The following is a 25,464-nucleotide window of genomic DNA, read 5'->3' on the forward strand; positions in this document are numbered from 1 at the left end:
TTCTCACTCATAACATGAACCTTACCAAGTACACATCAAGGTTCCCGACCTTGGTTTCAGTTCTTTATCTTGAAGGAACTTCCTTATAGATTATCACATAACGAACGATTTTGTGGTGAATGATATAACTTGTACTGATCAAGTACTCCATCCACACACAATGCACTAGGTATATGTTTTGTAGAGTCTTGCAACAATTTGTTAAGATGATTAGCCTAGCACTTCTTACAAGTCCTAGCATAGTTAGGAAAGATTAGTTTTGAGTAACTTCTTATTCAACTAAGTATCTTTCCAAACTTCTTATTTCTCCTTTTGACTTGAAAAGTTTAGGATTTTCATAAATCTTTACGTGTGTTTGGATTTTCTATAATATGTGCAACCTCTTGACACATAATAGAGTATTCTGTCAAACACCGAAATCGCTCATCGAATTCTTCTCGAGAATTCATGACGTTTCTATTATGGCTTACCAATGATTCATCATGCTCTTATGCATATGATTTATAATTGGACATGTGCATGATTATTCTAATGGCGGAAACATTAGTAACTTATAATCATGAGATCAACCGTTCTTAGGTTCAATGAACGACCATGACTGCTAATGGTAATTCCATTTTCATCTACATGAATAACCTATGTGTATGTTGATACGATGTGTATCTCTTAATACTAATCCAATATTTCTTGATGTAATTGAATTCGTCATAGTCCAAATTCATCCAGAATTGAAAACTCAAATACTTCTTTGTGAAAGAAGATATTAGCTCGTCATTCCTAATGAGTTGTAAACATTCAGAGGATGATAGCTCCCACTAAATTCCATGTCTTCACATGATAATTTCTAAACTCCTACTTAATCCCACATGTGTCGAAATTTATTACTTAATCGAAAACATTTCAAAATTGGAATGTATGTTGCTTTTGCAAAGTTATTTAAGATGAAGCCATATATGTTCCCATCATATCCTTTCAAAATTCCTATTTCGAAGAGGTCTCATCTTAACCTTATGGAAAGAGATTTTAAATCTCTAACACATTCATGTCATAATGATGTGTGGCAATGTCATTTATTAAATATAAGTAATATCTAATACATCCTTCCAAATATCCCTTTTAGAAGGAAGTTTAACCAATTCATTTTCATAATGAGGTTAAGTAATGACTTTTGCATGGTTTAACCTTTAGCAATTGAGGATATCGGTATATCAATCCTTGCAACCTCTAGTCATAAATATCGCTTATTACTAGGATGTTACTTTGATTCATTTAGGCTCTTAAGTAAATCTCAAGGTTGAAACTATGGGTCAAAATTTTTCATAAACTAGTCAAAACTCTTGTTAAGACTTTATATTAGTCATTTTGTTCCAAAACTTTCTTTTGGTCTCCTCGTATAGTTATTGTGAAGAACATACTCTTATGATTACATCACTTGGTCTCTTTAGTCATATAGAACTTACTTGAGAACATAGATCTCATCTATTGGGTATACTATTTAAATAGATATACCTTCATTCAAATCATTCTCTCTTGCGTAGATCTCATTTACACAAGTACACAAATATATCTTGCCTCGTGTGTTGTGTCCTCATTTTTCTCCCACTCTATCTTTAGAATAAATACACTAGAGATTCAAAGATAGCATATGAGACACAAATAATGATGCTGAAGTATAAGGAGAAACTATCTCATAGATTGACTAATAGTTTTAGATTTCGTATGTGTACTTGGTGATTGACATTCCTTTGAGAGAGTTCATAGACTCAAAAATTACTTTATAAATGATCATACACAAGCCTTAAGCATGTGGACATATAATGAATCCCGTCATTATATTTGTCTATTAGATCACTTTAAGTTATATGTTTCTAAGAACAAGCATTTAAATACGAATTTTAGAACAAAGGATAAAATGAAAAAACGGGTGACTTGGGTTGCAAACCAAGCCACCATTATCCAAAATAAAACCAATTATCCAAAATACCTTTCCATGTCAAACACGGAAACTTAATGGTTCTAAAATCCAAAACATGAATAAAATAAGACAATAAAAAGCAAAGCTCCATGAAAGCTATTCCTAGCTTCTTGATGGTTTCTTATGCTTGCTTTTCTTTTCCCTTGTCTTTGCTTGGTGGAGGCCCTATTTACAATAAAAAGAGAGATACATTATCACAACTTTGTATCACAATACCATAGTTGAATTAGAAACATAAAAGAAGGATAGTCATTTACCTACTGGAGTGATCTTTCCAGCCTTAATATCACCAAGGTATTTGGAACAATTTCTTTTCCAATGTCTCATACCATTACAATAATGGCATTTATCAAGAGGACCCTTCTTGATTTTCGAAGTGCTAGCATCATTAGCTTTAGCTTTGGTGAAAGTGGGAGCTTGCTTCTTACCTTTCCTCCCATTCTTTTTGAACTTCCCCTTACTCTTAGTGCTTATGTTAAGCACATCCTTTGGAGGGTTCACATTTAACCCCATGTCCCTCTCGGCTTGCACAAGTAACTTGTGCAATTCTTCAAGAGACACATCCTTGTCTTGCATGTTAAAATTCACCCGAAATTGGACATACGCTTTGACTTTGGACAAGGACTGTAGAATCCTATCTACAATGAGTTCTTTGGGGATTTCAACCTTTTGAATTTTCAAGGTCTCGACAAGCTCCATAAGTTTGAGCACATGAGGGCTAACTTTTTGGCCCTCTTTGAAGTCGAGATCAAAGAATGCCGCGGCCGCCTCATATTGGACGATCCGCGGAGTTTGTGAAAACATTGTCACAAGCTTGGAGTAAATCTCATTAGCGGTGCCCATTTTAAAGGCTCTCCTTTGGAGGTCCGCCTCCATCGCAAATATCAAGACGTTTTTCATTGCGGCGGACTCCTTATGGTAAGCCTCATATGCTTCCCTAGTGGCGGCGGTCGACCTAGTAGTAGGTTCGGGTGGAGAGGCCTCGGTTAGGTAACGAAGCTTGTCGTCACCTTGGGCGGCTAATTTGAGTTTGACTAAAGACTATTCGCCTAAGATGGCACAGTTTCAGATTAACTTTGATTTGTGTTACTACGACCTTCGTAAATGGGGTCAAATGGGCATATTTTGGGTTATGATGGTTGTGGCTAGTTGAAGGGAATGAGTGCGATAGGAATTGTCCACCCCTAGTCAGGGTTATAACAATATCTCAGGGCCACTCGAGGAGTAATGAACTGGAAATGCGTGGCCACGCTCGGAATGTATCCATGGTGGATAAATCCGGTCAATCAGGTATTCTCCAGATCGAGGAAACCACTCTCGATATGATCACTTGCAAGTACGACCTGAAAGACACCTTGCATTGAGTGGGAGATAGTAATAGGACAAGAGAATTGGTGACGCACACTTGTCGAGGACAAGTGGGAGATTGTTGGAATATGTGTCCTCCGACAATAATGCGATCACTGGCTGTTGATCATGATGATCACATGTTTAAGTCTCATTATAAAGAATACAATTGGGAAGTAATTTTTACTGTCAATTGGTCCACACATATCGGTAATGATTGGCTGACTAGAGTTTGACATTACTGTCGTGCGACGGTGGTGATCAGTTGATCCCCTAGGTCATACCTATAGGGCAACACTCTTAATTGATCATTTAATTGATCGTATAACGTTACGAGTCAATTAAATTATTTAAAATTGACGGAAGATTTTGGAAGTATTATTTACGTATCTCATTGAAATTTGATTAAATGAGATCTTTCTCGAAAATCTTAGAATTGTTTCATTACTCGGATGAAATTATTGTTTAAGGAAACAATTGAAATTGAATGAATTATTATAAATACAATTTATTGTGATTTATAAATTGGTAAAATATTTTGGTACAAGTAATTATGAATTACTAAGTCGATTTTTATATATGACGTATTTTTATTAATACGTTGATTTTTAATATGTTAAAAATACATAACAATTTTATGTAACATATGACATGTGACATAAGACAAATTGACAAAAAATAAAATGGATTCCATTTTACACACATGTACCGAAAGTAAGGAGGATTAAGGATAATATTGTGTTTATAATGTGAGTGGTAAACACAATGATTACCTACTAAACTAGCCATGCAACCCTAATGCTCATTGTGAAGAACAACTCAAGCATGCATTGGCTCCCTCCCATGCCCTCTTCCACCCGGTTTTTTGAGATGAAAAACCACTTTGGTTTTTCATCTTATTTCACCTAATATACACTAAAATGTAGTTAGTGTATTATTCATTATTCATTCATCTAAAATTTGAGTTTTAGAAAGATAAAAACTCTTCTTTCTCTTCCTTCTCTCTAACCGAAAAATAGAGAGTTCCATAATATTTTTGGGTCAATTTTTCTTACAAAATTAATATTGTCTAGTATTCATAATATTAATTTTATTAAGAGTGTGCTTTGGGTATTAAGCTTTGGGAGAGATCCTACACTTGGATCTTAGTTCTTCCATAGAGGAAAGCACAAGAACAAGAGAGAAGAAGATCTCTCGTGTGCCCATATAAGCCGAAAATCCAATGTAAGATAAAGGTTTCTTCTTTATATTGTTTATAAGTTTGCATGCATAAGATCACTTATTAATTTTATGACAAATTAAAATAAAACATATATGAATATGTTGAGTATATAGATCGACTTTTCCTTCACCCTCACCCCTTACTCCAGATCTCTGTGAATATCCGTGTTCAATGGCCTCCACGAGAGTCATTCTAGACATAGAATGCTAAGGGTAACGAGTTCTTGGTGTTCATGTCACTACTTTGTGTCTTGACATGGCACGAGGTATTCGAACGGTTTCCAATTTTCCACAATAAATTGGTGACGACTCCACAAATGCAAACGCTTGTTTCCCAAGCGCCCCCATGGCCCATGTCCACAAATACAATTTATCTAAAAATGAGGGATCTTAGTTCCTAAATAAAATACAAGATAAAACTAGGACGATTCTAGACTACAACGAGGAAGGTCATTCGTTGTATGGACAATGCTCGCTAGCTCACACTAGTCTTCACTCCAAGTAGCCCCGACTAATACCTGTCATTCATGTTAACATGAACGCCACAGTCAATGGGGAGTAACTCAAGATTCTCCCAGCCATATTATATCAAAACAAACATAGATAATAACATAATTAATACAATGCATAATTTTTTTTTTTGTACATTAATACAAAGCATAATGAAAACAAGATATAATTAACATGACAAGAGAAAATAAGGATAGACAGATCATACATGTTAACATGGATAACTTAATGGGTAAAGTAAGAATGGACATAGAACATACATGTCAACATGAATGCCTTGATATAAGAAGGCAACAAAGAACATTTATCATGCAAGTCAACGTGGATTCCAACATAGAAGTCAATGAATGCAGTCAATAAATAAACATGTCTTGGAAAACACAAACATAGAATACCATGTGAGAACATAGACATGACTTGGTCAACACGAGCACGACTTCCAATAAAATTTGACATATGCAACTATCCAAACTATACAAGACTAGTACTTAAGTCATGTGAGATATATAAACGAGTAGTCAATCATCGCAATACATATAGTTGAAAACCATAGCCATTACTTTGGAAATCTTCCAACAAACATTGCACGCGACGTGGATATTAATGTCACATGCGCACTCATGGCTTGCTTCTCACCATAAGAATGGATGAGAACATCAATCCCGGTGACCATATCGCAACTAGAAGGCTTGCATCTCACCTCTAGCGTCCGATAGGACCAAGACTCTTACATTCAACCTCATAAGACGTAAACTCTCTTGTAGAAAAACATATGTCAATGACCATAATCAAGCAAGTCATTTATTTCTCTAAGACTCAATTCCTCCTGGTAGGACGACGATAATATATATGGTCCTAGTCTAAACCTGACCAGACTCTTGGTGTGTACATTTCCCGATTCGACAAGTGATACACATTTCGCATCCAAGACTCAATCGATAGAACGGAAGTCGAGTACCCCGAATTCGGCAGAACGGCATGAAAGAGGCGGAAAGAGCATGAGTTAACCAACACTTGGCAGAACGACACAAGTAAGGCATAAAGATAAGTCAAGCAATAAGGCATAGAATTATGGCATTTTCACAAGAATACGACTTATTACAAGTACTCACTCAAGATGGTATCTCACCTTTGACAATTGATAAAGAGTCGATAATTAATAAGTAAGAACTCGAATCTGAATTATACAACGTCATTTCATACTTTTATGACATGAATAAACATTATATTTCACATTTACATGTTACTCGAATAAAGTATAAACAAACGATAACAAATAAACTAAGCAAGTTAGACACACCATGTAAAATGTCACACTTAAGCCAAACTATCAAAACCATCATTTAACATGTGAATGAGACTTAGTTAAATAGTTCTAATGTTAAACAAGTGTCAACATATCCCCCCATAGGCCTTAGAACAAAGGTCTAAGTTAAAAATAACAAGGTAAGGTAAGAGAATAAGGTTTATCGGTCACAACACAACTTTGGCAAAGTTGCACGGTCAACTCGCCCTGCACGGGCAAACTTGCATGGTCAAAGGCTCACTGAACTCAACTCGCACGGTGGTCTCCAACTCGCACACTGGGGGGCTACTTCGACCATTTTTTGTAAAATGACCATATCTCCCTCATTTCTTGGTCATTTTGAGTGTATGATCTACCGTTAGAATTGTAAGAGGAGAAGCTAACTATTAGACTTGGAATTACATCAATAGCATGTCTATAACACTAGATATGGACATTTAAAGTTGACCCTTCACATTTACAACTTTCAAACTTGTTATTCTTTACTCAATTTCATTCCAACTTTCATGTAACTTGTTTAAACATGTGAATGCTTCACCCTATATCTAAAATGAAACATTTATATGTTCAATAATAATTTAAAGACTCTCAAATGCATTGGTCTTAAACCAACAGCAACCAATTACAAGAATCGCCAACAATAGAAAACCGCAACTTTACCAAATTCGCTCACACTTTAAAGTTGGGCACACCATTAATAAACTAATAAGAAACCTCATGAGAAATCAATGGTCTAACATATAAGAGACATGTGAAACATGGATTAACTATGAACATGGTTATTTAACATTATTAACACACCTTGGTAATATTTTCCACCCAAATGCACACACAACAACATAGTTTGATGTCACTAACTTAAAACCTCATTCAAACCAACAAGAACTTGATTAATACTACAATGTGGAACAAGAGAATCATAAATTAACATATGAAAGTGGATTCCCAACACAATATAGTGTCAAAGTCCACAACTTTATCCAATTGTTCCAAATATCAATATTTCCAAGCAATAATTCTCATGACCCAACTAAACATATTACCATGTCATAATTAAGATGGAATATGCTCTAATTAACATGTGTAAACAACCCATTTCATCCATGTGAATATTCATGTAATAAAAGACTAGAAATTCCTCAAACAACCATAAGATGGTTTCACACACAAACTCATTCAACAACAAAGATGTAAAACATGCAAAGATTCAAACTTTAACACACATATGAGTATACTACAACATATAAATTAACATAATATTGATTAACCTATCACCGTTACCTTTTAGCACTCCAAATCGTCAAATAGCCATACCGGAGTTCTCCAAGCTTGTTCCCCACCAAAAACCCCAAGGAAAAGAGTGAAAAGCTCTAGCCCTAGAAAGACGGATTTATAGAAATCTAAAGAAAGATGGTGTCTTTATTACATAGGAAGGAGGAGGGCGATACAACGAGAAGAATAGTGCGAAAATGGTTCCAATTGGTGAATAATTAAGGGAGTTATGGTGAATCTAAGTTTTTGTGAGAGAAGAGTGTTAATGGTGTTTGTTGAGAGGGGAAATTTCAGAAAAATAATGAAGGAGATGAAGATGGGAGAGTTTTTTGGTTGGTTTTATGAAGAGAAAAGAGAAGGAGAAAAAGCCCAATAGTCATACTAGGCCCAAAAGCATAAATTGAGTCTATTTTTACTAAAAACACGGCTCAAGACTAACTACACATCTTAAAAGGCTAAGACTATTATTATTATCATCATTCTACAAATAAAGTAACATTTTCATAAAAATGGGTTTAAAATATAAATAGAATAATAAAATAGCTAATTAAATTATAATTTCCAAGACGGGAATTTCGCGGGTGTTACAATCGTAGTATTTATGTTTACATTATTGACTTAAATGTTATACCTACTAATTCTCTTTCTTGTATGAAGGTAAATCTTGATGATCCTTGTCTTTGGCACAAGAGACTTGGTCAGATAAACTCACCAATTTTGAACAATCTCAAAAGATGGAATCAATTGATGGGCTTCCATCAATTAATTTTGATCAATAGAGGTTATATGAGAGATGTGCACGCTGCAAACATGTAAGATCATCACTCAAACCAAAAGTAATTGTAAGTACAACTAGACCTTTAAAGCTAGTTCATATGGATCTTTGTGGTCCAATGAAGGTAAGAAGTAGATGAGGCACAGGGTATGCATTTGTTTTGGTTAATGATTATTCAAGGTACGTTTGACGAATTTTCTTAAACACTAAAGATGAAAACTTTAATGAATTTTAGTATACTTGTCCAAAACAAATTTGATTCTAAATTGGTCTCCATTAGAATCAATCACGGCACCGAGTTTAATAATCACGCTTTTATAGAATATTGTAGAGCTCATGTAGTTAGGCATAACTTTTCCGCTCCACGAACTCCACACCAAACTGTTAGAAATCTATATCTCATTACTTAACATATTCATATATGTGATGAATTAATTTAGTCATAAAATTAAACATTAGATCTTATGCATGCAAACATAAGTAAATATTAGAGAAAAAAACCATCATTCTTACATTGATATTTCGGATCAAAGGGCACAAGTAAGATCTCCTTCTTACTTGTTCTTGAGCACTCCTAAAATGGAAGAACAAAGGATTCAAGTATAGAATCCCTCCCAAGGAATAATACCCAAGGTAACCTCTAAATAAAATTAATATTATTGATACTAGAACAATATTAATTTGAATAAAATTGACCCAAAATATTGTTTTTGGACTCTTAATTTTCGGTTAAGAGAAGGGAGAAAGAGGAAGAATTTTTATCTCTCTAAAACTCTAATTTTTAGATGTGTAGAATGAATGAATATTACACTAACTATTTAAGTAGTGTATTAGGTAAATTATAGAGAAAAACCCATGGTTTTCTCTATGGCAAAACCGGGTAGGGGGAGGGGTGGTGATGGCCAATGCATGAGCAAGGTGTTCTTCACAAGAGGCACTAGGTATGCATGGCTAGGTTTAGGAAAAATGATTATGTTTTCCACTTAATTAATCAACATAATATTTATCCTAATACTCCCACTAAATCGGTCCATATAAGATAAAATGGACTCCATTTTATCTTTGTCAATTTGTCACATGTCACATGTCATGTAAAATTGTTATGCATTTTTAACATATTAAAAATCAACGCATTAATAAAAATACGTCATATACAAAATCGACTTAGTAATTCATAATTACTTGTACCAAAATAATTTACCAATTATAAATCACAACATCTTGTATTTATAATAAATTATTCATTCAGTTCAATTGCTTCCGTAAACAATAGTTTCATCTAAGCAATAAAACAATTCGATTACTTAGACCGTATCTTATTTAATCAAATTACAATGAGACACGTAAATATTACTTCCAAAATCGTCCGTCAATTTCAAGTAATTTAATTAACCCGTATCGTCATACGATCAATTAAATATTCAATTAAGAGTGTTACTCTTTAGGTATGACCTAAAGGGATCAACTAATCACCGCCGTCGCACGACAGTAATGTCAAACTCTAGTCAGCCAATCATTACCGATATGTGTGGACCAGTTGACAGTAAAATATTACTTCCCAATTGTATTCTTAAAATGAGACTTAAACATGTGATCATCATGATCGACATTTGTGATCGCATTCTTGTCGAAGGACACATATTCCAACAATCTCCCACTTGTCCTCGACAAGTGTGCGTCACCAATTCACTTGTCCTATTACTATCTCCCACTCAATGTAAGGTGTCTTTAAGATCGTACTTGCAAGTGATCATATCGAGAGTGGTTTCCTCGATCTGGAGAATAACTGATTGACCGGATTTATCTACCATGGATATCTTCCGAGCGTGGCCACGCATTTCCAGTTCATTACTCCTCGAGTGGCCCTGAGATATTGTTATAACCCTGACAAGCGGTGGACAATTCCTATCGCACTTATTCCCTTCGACTAGCCACAGCCATCATAACCCAAAATATGCCCATTTGACCCCATTTACGAAGGTCGTAGTAACACAAATCAAAGTTAATCTGAAACTGTGCCATCTTAGGCGAACAGTCTTTAGTCAAAAGAATCGACTCATTAGAATACTATAGTAGCTCTCGCCACGACCAGGCTATATAAATTTGCCAGAACTCTATAAGCGGTCATAAGGCCCGACAAGGTGTTCCTAACAGTCTGCCTATGTGATCGACTAGTCATCACACATGACTCCATGGCACTTGAACTTGCCATCAATCGCATCACATTCTAGTCACTTCGAGACGTCACCTTATGTAAGTAACTATGGGCGAATACAATGCTAATCCGCGTTCACTTTAACGGGGTTCAATTGTCTCTACAACCCGTTTGGATGTAACAAAGTATAAGGTGAGTTAATAATAACTCAAACGACAAATGTCGACATCACATTCGGGTAGTCAATATCGTATTACAACCTTGTGATGCATATCGTAAGTGTGTAAACACTAGTCGATTGCAATAGAAGTTTAACATACCATGTGTCCATGTGTTCAAACTTCTTTTATCGCATTTTCCTTTACATTCATGTTACCTCTCATAGCATGAACCTTACCAAGTACACATATAGGTTCCCAACCTCGGTTTGGGTTCTTTATCTTGAAAGAACTTTCTGGTTGTTTATCACACAACCAACGAATTTGTGGTGGATGACATGACTTGCACTGGTCAAGTACTCCACCCACTCACAATGCACTAGGTATATGTTTTGTAGAGTTTTATAACAATTGTCAAGATGATTAGCCTAGCACTTCTCACAAGTCCTAGCATATTAGAAAATATTAGTTTTGAGTAACTTCTTACTTCAACTAAGTATCTTTCCAAACTTCTTATTTCTCCTTTTAGCTTGAAAAGCTTAGGATTTTCATAAATCCTTACGCGTGTTCGAACTTTAATATGTGCAACCTCTTGACACATAACAGAGTGTTCTGTCCAACACTGAAATCGCTCATCAGTTTCTCCTCGAGAATTCATGACGATTCTTTTATGGCTTGCCAATGATTCATCATGCTCTTATGCATATGATTCATTATTGGATATGTGCATGATTATTCTAATGGCGGAAACATTAGTAACTTTTAATCATGTAATCAACCATTCTTAGGTTCAATGAACGACCATGACTGCTAATGGCAATTCCATTTTCATTGACATGAATAACCTACGTTTCTCGTTGATTCGATGTGTATATCTCAATACTTATCCAACATCTCATGATGTGATTGGATTCATCATAGTCCATTTTTATCCAGAATTGAAAACTCAAATACTTCTTTGTGAAAGAAAGTATTAGCTCGTCATTCTCAATGAGTAATACGTTATAAACTTTTACAAGATGATTGCTCCCACTAAATTCCATGTCTTCACATGATAATTGCCAACTCCCACTTAATTCCACAAGTTTCGTAATTGACTACTCAATCGTAATATATTTTGCTTTGCTAAGTTATTAAGATAAAACCATATATGTTCCCATCATATCCTTTCAAAATACCTATTTTGAAAAGGTTTCAATCTTAACCTTATGGAAAGAGATTTTTAATCTCTAACTCATTCATTTTATAATGATGCGTAGCAATGTCATTATTTAAATGTGAATTATATCTAATACACGTCCTTCTCAAAATACCCTTTTCTGGAAGGAGGTTTAACCATTTCATTTTCATAATGAGGTTAAGTAATGACACTAGCATGGTTAACAATTAATTTAGCTCTTGTGGATATCGGCATATAATTGTTTGCAACTTTTAGTAATAAATCTCATTTATTTTCTAGGATGCAACTTTATTTTATTTAGGCTCTTAAGTAAATATAAATATTGAAACTATTTGTCAAATTTCGCTCATAAACTAGTCAAATCTCTTGTTAAGACATTACATTAGTCATTCTTTTTCCAAAACTTTCTTTTGGTCTCCTCGTGTAGTTATCTTGAGAACATATTCTTTTGATTACTTCACTTGGTCTCTTTTGTCATGTAGATTTCATCTATTCGAGACCATAGATCTCATCTATTCGTGTATACTATCTGTATAGGTATACAAATCATTCTTTCTTGCGTAGATCTCAATTACACAAGTACACAAATTTTGCTTGGTGTTCTTTGTGTCTTCATTTTCTCCCACTCTATCTTTAGAATGAATACACTAGAGATTCAAAGATAGCATATGAGACACAAATAATGATTTTTGAAGTATAAGGAGGACTATCTCATAGGTTTACTAATAGTTTTAGATTTGATAAGTGTACTTGGTGATTGGCATTCCTTTAAGAGAGTTCATTAACTCAATATCACTTTATAATTGATCATACACAAGCCTTAAGCTTGTGGACATATAATGAATCCCATCATTATAGTTGTCCATTAGATCACTTTAAGTGAATGATCATATGTTTCTATGAGCAACCATATAAAGACGAATTCTTAGAACAAGGATAAAATACGATAAAACGGGTGACTTGGGTTGCATACCAAGCCACCATAATCCAAAATACAACAATTGTTTTAGAAAGGATCAAACATTTCCATGTCGAACACGGAAATCAAAAGTTCTAAAAATCCGAAACATAAATTAAAATAAGACAATAAAAAGCCAAGCTTCATGGAAGCTACTCCTAGCTTCTTGATGGTTTCTCAAGCTTGCTTTTCTTTTCCTTTGTCCTTGCTTGGTGGAGACCCTATTTACAATAAAAAGGGGATACATTATCACAACTTTGTATCACAATACCATAGTTGAATTAGAAACATAAAAGAAAGGATAGTCATTTACCTACTGGAGTGATCTTTCCAGCTTTAATGTCACCAAGATATTTGGAACAATTTCTTTTCCAATGTCCAACACCATTACAATAATGGCATTTATCAAGAGGACCCTTCTTGATCTTGGAAGTGCTAGCTTCATAAGTCTTAGCCTTGGTGAAAGTGGGAGCTTGCTTCTTACCCTTCTTCCCATTCTTCTTGAATTTCCCCTTGCTCTTGGTGCTTATGTTAAGCACATCTTTAGGCGGGTTAACATTTAACCCCATGTCTCTTTCGGCTTGCACAAGTAACTAGTGCAATTCATCAAGAGACACGTCCTTGTCTTGCATGTTAAAATTCACCCGGAATTGAACATATGCCTTGACTTTGGATAAGGAGTGTAGAATCCTATCTACAATGAGCTCTTTGGGGATTTCAACCTTTTGAATCTTCAAAGTCTCGACTAGCTCCATTAATTTGAGCACGTGAGGGCTAACCTTTTGGCCCTCTTTGAAGTCGAGATCAAAGAATGCCGCGGCCGCCTCATATTGGACGATCCGCGGAGTTTGTGAAAACATTGTCACAAGCTTGGAATAGATTTCATTAGCGGTGCCCATCTTAAAGGCTCTCCTTTGGAGATCCGCCTCCATCACAAGATCAACACATTTTTCATTGCGGCGGACTCCTTGTGGTAAGCCTCGTATGCTTCCCTAGTAGCGGCACTCGACCTAGCATTAGGTTCAGGTGGAGAGGCCTCGGTGAGGTAACGAAGCTTGTCGTCACCTTGGGCGGCTAATTTGAGTTTAGCATCCCAATCGGAGAAATTTGACCCATTCTTTTCAAGTTTACAATGATCCATGAAGGATCGGAGCCATGAAGCATTAGCGAGAGGTGTGGCGTTGGTGTTTGGAGTGGCCATTGTTATGAGATATAAGAGTGGTCTACAAAACAAAATAGAAGGAATAAAACATATGTCGTTTTCAAAATAATAACACTCGTAAAAATTTAATTTAAACAAGTTTTATTGCATTATCTAGTGACCTCTACCCAACTTCATAAATGATTTCAAGACCCAAATTCATATTAACTTAGGGCACGGTGTGCCGAAATACACTTTATCAATATAACTCGGTGGATTAACGCTTTAATCGATTCTACTTTTAGAACTCTTGGTCGATAAAATTACATTAACTTTTATCTTTAGCCTGGAAAACATGCGACTACGGTCACGAATACTTCCGTTGAGCTCAATCCAAATTTCGAATAAATGTGTCCATGATCCAAATCCACATCAACTTGGGCACGGTAGGGCCGATTCATCCCTTATCAACATGAATTCGGTGGATAGACATTTATCACCCACTTCCCCTACATAACAAGGTTTGTACCCCGGTAGGGCCGAGTGCACTCCCTCGCGAAATAGGTTTTCATGGTTTCTACTTTTTGGTAAGGCTATGTCTCAATTGTTTATTTTTAGCGAGAGGTCATGTCAATTTATTATCTATCACGTTTTAAGTGAACTAAAGCGGTGAACTACGATAATTATAATTGACACGGTCGATAAACTCGATTAAAATGATAATGCATGTTTTAGTTATGGCGATTTAGCGATGCATGCAACATATAAATAAAATGCAAAACAAAAAAAAATAGAATCCTAGTATGGCCTTCCTAAAATAGAAAATCTAATTAACTATTACATATTCGGAAACCAACTCCATTGGTCCCTTGAACTTCGGTTTTGGCACACATCTCGAGGTAACACCGTCTTTATGTATCGCCTTCTTGAGTGGCACTATCTTCAAGGAACTCCGGAATAAATAAATTACATAACAAATTACATAATTTCCAATTATACATTTGTAATTAAAATAAAATAAATCTATTAAATTACAAAACGGTGATACGAGATCACAATAAATTACAACCGAATTGATATTCCCATACATTTCGGGTAATACCAATTAAAACCTAAGGCCATACTAAGTAAAAATTACATAATTCAAAAATTATATAAAATAAAATTATGACAATCATAAATAAAATGCAGCATTATAATATGTATGAACATGCCCAATTTTATGCTAAATCGCCTTTAAGGAGCCAATATCGTATATTAAACGGTTTTTACGGATTTGCGTGATACAACCTTTTAAAATCACAATAAATTACATAAAATCATATTTATGCACAAGTTAATTACCCTAACCAACTTAGGACTCAAAATTAGTCTCCACTAACATATTGACAATAATTAACTTATATTTCTCAAAATTTGTTCATTAATGGACTCAAAATTACAATAAAATGCCATAAACTCCAAATAAATCATAAAAATTTCAAATAAATTCAAAATTTGAAATTTAAACTCATGAACATTCTGGAAAAATACCATGACACTCATAATGTCCAAAAACTTAGGTTAAAAATTTCGAAATTTAACGGGAAAAACATTGTTCCGGTTTATCGGATTTATCAAATATAATCATAAAAACATGAGAAAAATTATATTTATCAACTTTTAAATTTTAGATCTGAAATATATGATAAAATGCAATATGTGACATTTTTGCTTAGTCATGAAGTATGTTTTAGCAATTATTCACTAATTAAAGTCACTATTTATGTTATTTTTCATCAAAAATTCATAAATCATGCATAAAGACTTAATTATAGCGTATTATTTTACACACATCTTGTAAATTTTCATGTGACAACATACTAAATTTCTATGACCAGATTCGAAATATTTCTCATATTAACCTATTTTTCATTTAAATTCGATTTTTATCATGAAAAATCCATATTTCGAGCATAAAAACTCCAACATTTGTGAAAATTTACAGGTCATCTAAACATAATATATGTGAAAACATATACAAAAAACACTGAAAAATTCGAAGTTTAGCTAATTTTAGTCCAAAAATGACATTTTTATCATAAAATCACATTTTAATGCCATTATTATGTAAAATGAACAATAAAAATCCATAACTTAACCAAAATATCCTAAATACATTTTAGGATCAGAAACTTTAACATGCATAATTGATTTCGTGATATATCATAATAAGCACAAATTTATAAGTTTTATATGTTAATTAGGGTTGTTCACTCAGTGGTCCGGATCAAAGACCAGACCGGACCGGACCATTTGGTCCGGACCAGATCGGACCGAATTTTGTTTGGTCCGGTCCATGGTCCACCTATTTACTCTACTTTGGTCTTCGGTCTGGTCCTGGACCAACCCGAATAGACCGCGGACCGGACCATGGACCGAAGTTATGTAATAATTTTTTTTAAAAATTTGTAATATTATTGATTTTATTTTCTAGTTTGTTTACGCGTATTATAAGATGTGTAATTATGTAGCTAAATCTTAGAAGAAAGTAATGTTGTTTCCTTTGATCATTACGAACTTCTCGAGTTCTACTTTTATATGCTAAAACATGTCAATAACAATAATATTTGGTCCACTTTGGTCCATTTGGTCCGGTCCGGTCCGGTCCACGTGTTTTTATGGCCCGAACCGGACCGGACCAATATTAATATGGTCCGGTCCTCGGTCCACCTCGTAACCCTTATTTGGTCTTCGGTCCAGAGAATTTGGTCCGGTCCGGTCCGGTCCCGGACCAATGAACACCCCTAATGTTAATCGTATAACTCGGAAAAACTATAACCGATTTGCATGCAAACAACCTAAGGCTCTGATACCACTTGTTAGAAATCTATATCTCATTACTTAACATATTCATATATGTGATGAATTAATTTAGTCATAAAATTAAACATTAGATCTTATGCATGCAAACATAAGTAAATATTAGAGAAAAAAACCATCATTCTTACATTGATATTTCGGATCAAAGGGCACAACTAAGATCTCCTTCTTACTTGTTCTTGAGCACTCCTAAAGTGGAAGAACAAAGGATTCAAGTATAGAATCCCTCCCAAGGAATAATACCCAAGGTAACCTCTAAATAAAATTAATATTATTGATACTAGAACAATATTAATTTGAATAAAATTGACCCAAAATATTGTTTTTGGACTCTTAATTTTCGGTTAAGAGAAGGGAGAAAGAGGAAGAATTTTTATCTCTCTAAAACTCTAATTTTTAGATGTGTAGAATGAATGAATATTACACTAACTATTGAAGTAGTGTATTAGGTAAATTATAGAGAAAAACCCATGGTTTTCTCTATGGAAAAACCGGGTAGGGGGAGGGGTGGTGATGGCCAATGCATGAGCAAGGTGTTCTTCATAAGAGGCACTAGGTATGCATGGCTAGGTTTAGGAAAAATGATTATGTTTTCCACTTAATTAATCAACATAATATTTATCATAATACTCCCACTAAATCGGTCCATATAAGATAAAATGGATTCCATTTTATCTTTGTCAATTTGTCACATGTCACATGTCATGTAAAATTGTTATGCATTTTTAACATATTAAAAATCAACGCATTAATAAAAATACGTCATATACAAAATCGACTTAGTAATTCATAATTACTTGTACCAAAATAATTTACCAATTATAAATCACAACATCTTGTATTTATAATAAATTATTCATTCAGTTCAATTGCTTCCGTAAACAATAATTTCATCTAAGCAATAAAACAATTCGATTACTTAGACCGTATCTTATTTAATCAAATTACAATGAGACACGTAAATATTACTTCCAAAATCGTCCGTCAATTTCAAGTAATTTAATTAACCCGTATCGTCATACGATCAATTAAATAATCAATTAAGAGTGTTACCCTTTAGGTATGACCTAAGGGGATCAACTGATCACCACCGTCGCACGGACAAGAATGTCAAACTCTAGTCACCAATCATTACCGATATGTGTGGACCAGTTGACAGTAAAATATTACTTCCCAATTGTATTCTTAAAATGAGACTTAAACATGTGGTCATCATGATCGACATTTGTGATCGCATTATTGTCGGAGGACACATATTCCAACACAAACGTTATAGTTGAACGAATGAATAGAACCTTAGAGGATATGGTACGTACCATGTTGCTTTGTGGCGGTTTACCTCGTAGTTTTTGGGCCAGACCGGTTAGTACATCTTGATATATACATAATAGAGCTATGGTTAGACCGATTTTAAAGAAAGCTCTGTATGAATTGCTTAGGGTAGAAAAGCTAACATCTCTCACTTGCGTACTTTAAGTAGTAAATGCCATAGTCATAATAATGGTAAAACTAAGCTTATCAAATTTGATCCAAGGAGTGATGAAGCAATTTTTATTGGTTATTCTAATCATAACAAAGCTTATAAGGTATTTAACAAGAGAGCTTTATATATTGAAGAAAGTGTGCATGTTGTTTTGGATGAACATGACTCTTTTAACGAGCATGTGCAAGATGATGAAGAAGATGAGGATGAACCCGATTTCAGGTTATCACGTGATGATCCACCTAAACTTAGTGAGAAAGAGAAAGAGAAAGAGATTTATGGTTCAAATGATGAGATCGATAATTCTTCAAATAAAAAGGGGAAGAGTGCTGAAGTTATATAGTTGATGATACTATAACCTCACAAAAAATAAAAAATTTGGAGTCTGAAGTTATGGATGACTCCACTATAACCCCAGGATCAGACTTAGGGGAAACAAACAAGGTTATAGATTCCAGAACTATAACCTTAGAAGTTATTCCTGAGAATCCATCATTTGAAGAAGGAGAAAGTTTGAGAACAAATGATGAAGAAACTCCTTTCATGCCTAAGAAGTGGAAGCATGCTCACATACTACCGATCGTATCTTAAGATATATACGAAAGGGAGTTCAAACATGAAGATCTCTTAATAATTTTTGTACTTTTCATTCTTTTCTTTCTACTCTTGAACACGCTAATATTAAAGTTGCCTAACAGATTCTGATTGGATTATTGCTATGTAAAAAGAATTACATCAATTTGAAAGGAACAAAGTCTGGCATCTTGTTCCTATACCTAGCAATCGATCAATAATTGGCACTAGATGGGTTTTTAGAAACAACTTGGATGATGTCGGGGTGGTTGTTTGAAACAAAGCCAGATTGGTTGTTTACAATCAACAACAAGGAGATCAATTCTGACGAGACCTTCGCACTAGTGGCCCGACTTGAAGCTATTCGTTTGCTAATAGCGTTTGCAACTCACAAAGGACTCAAATTGTTTCTAATAGGATATAAATATAATAGCGGGCCTTAATCATCACCTTAAGGTTTTGGTTGAGATGGTTCATTTATCATAGTATCAGGGCTAGTGTGACCAGAGGGTCACGGATTCAAATCTTGGCAGCTTCCAATATCTCACGAAGTGGAATTTCAGCACATGATACGAGGGAGCCTATGCACTAACCACTTTTCCAGCCAATGGGCAGTCGCGTGAGGGGGTGTAATAGGATATAAATATAATAGTTGGGTCTCAACTGTAATATCCTTTATTTTAGCGCTTGGTTATTGGTTAGTCACACAGTGAAAATAGTAAAATATGTTTTCAAAATGTATTTTATAAACTATATTAATTTGAGAATTATATCGTGAGAGGAAGTAAATAATAAAATAATAATGAGCCGGAGTGGCAATTGGGTAACTCGAGCATGTAGCTAGTAATATACAAATATTATTTAATAGTAATAATAGTAGTAATAATAATAATGATATTGATGATGCTGATGATGATGATGATGATGATGATGATGATGATGATGATGATGATGATGATGATGATGATGATGATGATGATGATGATGATGATGATGATGATGATGATGATGATGATGATAATAATAATAATAATAATAATAATAATAATAACAATAACAACAACAACAAAAACAACAGCAAAAACAATAATAGTAATAATAGTAATAACAACAACAACAACAACAACAACAACAACAACAACAACAAAAACAACAACAAAAACAATAATAGTAATAATAATAATAATAACAACAACAATAATAATAATAACAACAACAACAAAAACAATAATAATAATAATAATAATAATAATAATAATAATAATAATAATAATAATAATAATAATAATAATAATAATAATAATAATAATAATAATAATAATAATAATAATAATAATTAGGAGGTTTCCTAATACCTTCCTAAGACTATCTTTACTATTATAAATACAAGGGGAGACTAACTCATAAATAACTTTTCAGTTTTACAATTCGTCTCAATAATTTAGAAAGGGAGAGAGGGAGATCTAGAAAAGAGAAGGAGGAGAATTTATTGTCTGTTATTTACCTCAAGGTAAGTATTATAAAACCGGCTCATAATATAATTACTTCATATAACTCCTTGTTTAGACACCCGTGTGACCTAACCCAACCGTGACTTTGTCCGTGGACCACCGGAGGGTTGACTCTGACCTGGCCGGACCACCGTTGATCAAGGGAAGGGGGTGGTTTGACCGCTAGTTTAGGATGCTTGCTTGTTCTATTAAAACCATGCATGTATTTAACACGGGTTGCTAGTTGTTGGACCCACGACTTGGGTTGGCTGGGTAGTTGGTAGTGGGTCTTCGCTTCTGGGCGGTGTTGGGTGGTTGAAGGTGGTGGTTTGGGTGGTTGTTGGCCGGAGTTTCGTGATAGGCTATCGCACACCTATGCAAAAATAAATACCCTAGACACAAATGAATGTAGTACGCAGGGGTCGAATCCACAGAGAGAAACTATCCAAACTATCCCTATGGGAGTTGGAAATGAAAATTACCTCCGGATAGTTGGATAATTGAGCGATTTCCGGAGTTGTTGATGTTGTTGCTTCCAAGGGAGGATCTTGTTGTTGTTGAACTTCCAAGTTTGCATTAGAAACCACCATAGCCATTGAAGCTTTCCTTGCTTGAAGGCTTTGTTGCCTTTTCGAAAGTGTCTTTGCTTTGAGTGCCTTTGTTGCTCCTTTTGTTCTTGCCATTGTTGATTACACCAAGAAAAGATTGAAAATCTTCAATTTCTAATTATACCCAAATCGATTTAAGATGAAAGGATTTTGCTTTGTTTTTCAAAAATTGACTCAAAGGTTGAAGATTTTGGTGCTTGAATCAATTATTGTTGCAAAAGGAGTGATTAATTCTTGTTGTGAGGAAGTTTTGATTTGATTTTTTGGAATTTGGTTGAGGAAATCTTGTTTTTGGTGATGGAGAGGATGAGGGTTTTGGGGTTTATGGGTAGTGTTTGAATGTTTGAATGAATGAAATGAATGTGGGAAGGGGTATTAAAACACCCGAAAAATTCAAAACAGCAGGGGAAAGACGAGCGGATTCCCGTCGGGACGCTCGGATTCTGCTCAAATGGGCTTCAGGAAAACTCGCCTTAAGATGAGCGGATTCTGAAATGTAGGACGAGCGGATTCTGCAATGTAGGACGATCGGCTTTCCTCAAAGACGAGCGGATTCTCTTACAGGAACTTTGCTTAATGTGCACTGGCAAAAAGACGAGCGTCTTTCTACAAAGACGAGCGGCCAGTTTCAGACGAGTGTCTTCTCAGATGGGACGCTCGGATTCACTTACAGCCCAAAATGTTTGATTTTTGCAGCTCATTTAGACGAACGTATTCCTCCACAGACGCTCGGATTCCTATAAGACGAGCGGATTACCCATAAGCCGCTCGGATTCCTCCTGGTCTACCCGGATTCAGTTCCATCCGTGCACTTGCATAACCCGTGTCATTTTCATTCTTCAAATCCCGTGTTCTTCATTGTAGGGGCACTACAAAGGCATGAATAGCCTAGGCAATTGCTATCCCCACACTAAGTTAAAGCACTACACATCAATAAAATCATTAGTCCCTCCCTCACTTCTCTCAAAAATGATGAATATCTTGATCAAGGCACAAAAATCCAAAAATGACAAAAAATGCAATATAAGAATTAAAATGCAAGTTAGGGAGTTAGAAATATTTACAAATGGTGGTTTGGAGAGGACTCCACAAAACTCTCATCCTTAGTGAGATGTAATGGGGCATGGCCAAGGTGTTGTTGATGTTACTCAACACCTTGAAGAAGTAGTCAAAAGCTTGTTCATTATCATGATAAAGATCCTCAATAGATCTTTGCACTTGTTGTCCTTCATGTTGGTCTTGATCTATAGCATTACCAATATAGGGATTGAAAATCCCTTCAAACTCATCGTCCCAAAGACCGCAAACTTCGTCTACTTGGTCATTAAAAATCTCTTGAGTTGATAGAGACAACTCTCCTCCTTTCTTGTTTTGGCCAATGTGGCCATCCTCTTCACTTGTCATGGGTGAGCTTTTCAAGCTCTCTTTGTTGATATTCTCTTGCTCTTTTGATGGAGCATCATCAACTTTCTTCTTCCATTGAAATTCCGACTTCTTCCTATCATCCTTCCGGCTATAATGATCGACAATAAAACATGGTTCATGCAAACGGGGAGCTCTCATGGTCTTGTCAAGATTGAAAGTTATGCTCTCATCTCCCACCTCTAGAGTAAGCTCTCCATGCTTCAAATCTATCACCGCACCCGCGGTGTGCAAGAAAGGTCTACCTAGAATGATTGGAATATTGGAGTCTTCTTCCATGTCAACAATGACAAAGTCCACCGGGATGAAAAATTTCCCAACTCTTACGGGAACATCTTCCCATATCCCTAATGGTGTCTTCGTCGATCTATCGGCCATTTGGAGTGTGATGTTGGTACATTTAAGCTCTCCCATCCCTAACCTTTTATTCACCGAATACGGCATAACACTCACACTAGCCCCTAGATCACATAGGGCTTTGTTGATCGTTGTGTCGCCAATGGTACACGGTATTGAGAAGCTTCCCGGATCTTTAAGTTTCGGAGGTGAACTCCCTTGAAGGATTGCACTACTCACCTTAGTGAAGGCGATAGTCTCAAGCTTCCGGATCGACTTCTTTCTCATAAGGATGTCCTTCATGTACTTTGTATAGGCCGGCACGTGATTGATTAATTCCGCAAAAGGAATCGAGACTTCCAAATTCTTCACAATTTCCATAAATTTTCCAAGTTGGTCATCAAATTTGGGCTTAGCTTGACGACTTGGAAAAGGAAGTCTAATCACAATGGGTTCCTTCTCCTTGGCCTTGTCTTCACTTTTCTTTGAAACTTCTTCTTTTGATGGTTCTCCATCCTTGAAGTTTTGCACAGCTTCTTCTTTGTCACTAGCTTCCACAACTTCATCCTCAACTTGCTTCTTTGGTGCTTCATACCTCGTACCACTCCTCAAGTGAATGGCACTAACCGTTTCATGTCTCGGGGGATTACTTTGAGGTGGTAATTGCCCCTTTTGTCTTTGAGAACTTGAAAATGCTAGTTGAGTCAATTGGGTTTCCAACATTTTGGTGTGGGCTAGGATGTTGTTAATGGTGATTTCCTATGCTTGACTATCCTTTTGCATTTGAGTGAAAAACTCTTGTTGATTCTTTTGCATTTGGAGGACCACTTTTTTAACATCAAAACCTTGGATATTTTGTTGATTATATGGAGTTTGATTTTGGTAACCTTGGTTTTGGTTGTAAAAGGGTCTTTGATTTTGGTTTCTCATGGGAGGCGGGGTTGTATGTTGGTTGAGGGTTTTGAACATTTTGGCTTTTGTATGAGAGATTTGGGTGGAATTTGGTGTTTTCATTGTAATAATTGGAATAAGGGGTACCACTCTTGTATGCTTGAAAAGCATTCACTTGTTCATTTGTTCCCCTACATTCACTTTGGTCATGTCCCAAAGTTCCACAATTCTCACATATCCCACTTGGGATTGATGAAGATGCCGTCATGGCATTAACATGTTGCTTTGGTGATTTTGAGGCTTCTTCAAGTCTAGCCATAGCTTTTTCGAACTTCAAGTTGATGGTATCAATATGAGCACTAAGTTGAGCACCCAATTGAGTAATAGAGTCCACTTCATGCTTTCATCCTCTAGTAGCCTTGCGAGGTCTACTATATTGTGAATTATGGAACGTCATTTCCTCAATCTTGTTCCAAGTTTGATTATCGTCAACTTCGGTGAACATACTATTTGATCCCATGTTGAGAATGTTTCTTGAGTCTTCATAACGACCATTCCAAAATTGTTGTACCAACAACCACTCGCTAAGTCCATGATGAGGACATGAGCGACAAATTCCTTTGAACCGCTCCCAAACTTCATACAAAGATTTTTCATCTCTTTGCTTAAAGCCCGTAATTTGAGCTCTTAGCATGTTAGTCTTTTCCGGTGGATAGAACTTTTTGTAGAAATCTAGAGCCAATTTCTTCCAAGAGTCAATTCCGAGAGTAGCCTTATCAAGGCCTTTCAACCATTGTTTTGCGGTGCCAATTAGAGAAAAAGGAAATAAGACCCATCGAATTTGGTCTTGAGTTACACCGGTTTGAGAAATCGCATCACAATAATCACAAAAAGTCTCCATGTGAGAGTGAGGGTCTTCACTAGGCATCCCCCCAAATTGGCTTCTTTCGACTAATTGGATAAATGCGGATTTAGCAATGAAATTTCCGGTTAAGTGTTGTGGTGTGGGAGTACCATTGGGTAGGTTCTCCTCAGTTGGTACGGAATGTGATGAAAATTTAGGCATTGTGGGTTGATTTTGTGTTGGATTTTGTGTTGGGTTCTCCTCACCTTCTCTTGCAAAAGTTTTGACGAACTCAATAGTGTTTGGTTAAATAACTACAACCTCACCAATACCTCTCAAAGTACCTCTAGCAAGTCTTCTATTGTTTGTCAAAGTCCTTTCAATTTCGTGATCAAAGGGTAACAAGTTACCTTGTGATCTTCTAGAAATGCAAAATATCAAACAACTTGAAAATAATTAGAACAACCCTTGAGGAGTTTTACTTCCCCAAGGCAAAGAAAGACACAAATAATAACAATCTAAGAAAATCTAAATCAATTTAACACCGTCCCCGGCAACGGCGCCATTTTTGGCCGGACTCACTTGGAGATTTAGTTTTCGGTACTTGTCGTTAGGAGCACCAAGACCAAAACAATATTTATAACTTCACAAACAACTCTACTATTAGTAAAGAGGCAAGTAAAGGTCGGATCCCAAGGGACGGGTATTGAAGTGAGATTTTCAATTGTAAGTAGCGGTGTCTAGGGGTGTCACAATTTGGGGTTGGAATAGAAGATCACTAAACTAAATAGCAATGAAAGTAAACAAGCAAGATGATTAAAAAGGGATGTAAACAATTGATAAAAGGCACTAGGGTGTCATGGGGTCATAGGGGATTCATGGGAATTGATCATACAAACATATTCTCAAATTATAAGCAAGCAATTATTGTTGTGATGGATTGAGTTGGTTTATAGC

At 35.5% G+C, this 25,464-nt stretch overlaps 1 non-coding gene across 1 annotated transcript; it reads left to right on the forward strand.

Moving 5' to 3' along the window:
- The first annotated feature begins 24,250 nt into the window (after positions 1-24,250).
- Positions 24,251-24,357, forward strand: LOC141624624 (small nucleolar RNA R71). Its single transcript, XR_012534430.1, has one exon. It is a non-coding gene; the product is annotated as a small nucleolar RNA R71 (small nucleolar RNA).
- The last annotated feature ends 1,107 nt before the right edge of the window (positions 24,358-25,464 follow it).

Source organism: Silene latifolia, chromosome X (assembly GCF_048544455.1).
Source record: "Silene latifolia isolate original U9 population chromosome X, ASM4854445v1, whole genome shotgun sequence".
Taxonomy (NCBI): domain Eukaryota; kingdom Viridiplantae; phylum Streptophyta; class Magnoliopsida; order Caryophyllales; family Caryophyllaceae; genus Silene; species Silene latifolia.